At 39.5% G+C, this 2,526-nt stretch overlaps 1 long non-coding RNA gene across 1 annotated transcript; it reads left to right on the plus strand.

Moving 5' to 3' along the window:
* Window positions 1–1,808: 1,808 nt before the first annotated feature.
* On the plus strand, window positions 1,809–2,310 carry LOC147976891 (uncharacterized). Its single transcript, XR_015602185.1, has 3 exons — window positions 1,809–1,921; window positions 2,029–2,086; window positions 2,174–2,310. It is a non-coding gene; the product is annotated as an uncharacterized LOC147976891 (long non-coding RNA).
* The last annotated feature ends 216 nt before the right edge of the window (window positions 2,311–2,526 follow it).

The following is a 2,526-nucleotide window of genomic DNA, read 5'->3' on the forward strand; positions in this document are numbered from 1 at the left end:
GAGTGATTGCTTCTTGGTCGAGTGTCTTCGAGTCTGTCGAGTGGAACACCTCCAAGTCGATTGAAAGGTGGTTTCTTCTAGAGATGTCCTTGGGTAGGGCAGTTAGGATAGGTCTATGATCCTACCCTAGGTACATAGCTTCATCACCCAACTCTCTCCGTGGGTCATTGAGTTGCGTAGAATTTCTAGGATGAACCAAAATGCAAAATAAAATATGATATGCATGATGATCTAATGTATAACATTCCAAAGTGAAAATTTGGGATGTTACACGATGAGAACAAAGTTGCTACTTATGATGATTATTGTGATGAAACTTATGCTATAAAAAGTAGTGATGATTATATTTATAAACCTTTTCATGATTGTGATTACCCTTTTTTTGAACATTACTCTTTTAATGTTGAAACAATTTATAGTATTCAAGTCTCTTATGATACTCCCACTATTCCGAATGAGAAGAATTTTGCTTATGTGGAGAGTCGTCAAATTTCTATGCAAGTAGATCATGAAAAGAATGATTTAGGTGCTGGTTATATTGTTGAATTCATTCATGATGCTACTGAAAATTATTATGAGGGAGGAATATATACTTGTAGGAATTATAATAATATCAAGTTTCCTCTCTATGTGCTTAAAGTTTTGAAGTTATGCTTGCTTTGCCTTCCTATGCTAGTTGATTATTGTTCCCATAAGTTGTCTGCTCACAAAATCCCTATGCATAGGAAGTGGGTTAGACTCAAATGTGTTAGTCATATTCTTCATGACGCTCTCTTTATGTTTCAATTTTTATCTTTTATGCGAGCATCATTGAAATCATCATGCCTAGCTAGGGGCGTTAAATGATAGCGCTTGTTGGGAGGCAACCCAACTCAATTTTATTTTAATGCTTTTTGGTTCTGTTTAATAATAAATAATCCATCTAGCTTCTGTTTAGATGTGGTTTTATGTTTTAATTAGTGTTTGTGCCAAGTAGAACCTTTGGGAAGACTTGGGTGAAGTCTTTATGATCATGCTGTAAAAAACAGAAACTTTAGCGCTCACGAGATTAGCTAAAACATTTTACTGGAGAGTGCTATTTAGTTGATTCTTTTTGCAGATGATTACTAGACAAATTACTCAGGTCCACCAATTTATTTTAGAATTTTTGGAGTTCCAGAAGTATATGTTTGATACAGATTACTACAGACTGTTCTGTTTTTGACAGATTCTGTTTTCATTGTGTTGCTTGCTTATTTTGATGAATCTATGGCTAGTAAAATAGTTTATAACCCATAGAGAAGTTGGAATACAGTAGGTTTAACACCAATATAAATAAATAATGAGTTCATTACAGTACCTAAGTGGTGATTTATTTTCTTATACTAACGGAGCTTACGAGTTTTCTGTTAAGTTTTCACTAGTAGAAAACAGGGCTTTGGTCCAGGCCGGGTCAGCCCACATTGGTCCCGGTTCGTGAGCCCAGGGGGCCGGCCGGGCCACGTGGGCCATTGGTCCCGGTTCGTCCGGACCTTTTGGTCCCGGTTGGTGGGATGAACCGGGACCAAAGGGCCTCGCTCCTGGCCAACCACCATTGGTCCCGGTTGGTGGCTTGAACCGGGACCAAAGGCTCCCCTTTAGTCCCGGCTCATGTCACCATCCGGGACCAATGAGGTGCCTATATATACCCCTCGCTCGCGAGCAGAGCACCCCAGTGCTCTGTTTTTCTATGGCCGAGGGGGAGAGGGCTTGGTGGTGCTCTAGCTCACCTCCTATGCACACAAGGTGTTCGATGGAATGCCCGAGCCACACTACTTAAGCTTTCTCCTCTCCAAGCTCCATTTTCCATAATATTTGTCTAGGTTTAGCGGTCCTTCACGCCCCGTCCCCGTCTTCACCGCCGTTGATCACCCGCGCCGAGCTCATCGCCGGCACCACCGTGGTGAGCCTCTTGTTTTATCTTCTTTCTGAAAGGAAAAATATTCTTACTTGTATGTTTACATAGATACTTGTATTATTTTCTTACTTCTATTATTGCATCTTATATAGTGCGATGGTTTTGGTATCCGCCCCCGTCGGCCCTCGTCCTGTCTATGATTCGGATGTGGTATATATATTATCTTTATAACTATTGGTTCATTTATTGTTTATGAAAATTATGCCGACCAACGTGACATGGATTTTATTTATGTAGGATGTATGTGAATCGGAAATGCCAACTGACCCTATTGTCGAGAGGTTAAATTTAGTTGAAGAAGAAAACAATTTGTTGAAGGAAAAAATAAAAAAAATTGAGGAGGAGAAGATGATATTGGAGTTGCATGTTGAGGATGTCATCGATGATCACAAGATCAAGATGGATGCAATGCGCTAGAAGATTAGAAAGATTAGAAAATATGCCATTCATACCGAGGCTTGGTATCATTATGCCCTTGGATCAATTGTTACCTTGGTTGCGATTATGATCGCATTTGTTTTCGCATTGAAATGTTTTACATAGTTTCAATGTATGGTTTAATTAATTAGATGCTCTGGAGAGCTATATGT

Source organism: Triticum urartu, chromosome 4A (assembly GCF_056163025.1).
Source record: "Triticum urartu cultivar PI428250 chromosome 4A, HENAU_Tu73, whole genome shotgun sequence".
Classification (NCBI taxonomy): domain Eukaryota; kingdom Viridiplantae; phylum Streptophyta; class Magnoliopsida; order Poales; family Poaceae; genus Triticum; species Triticum urartu.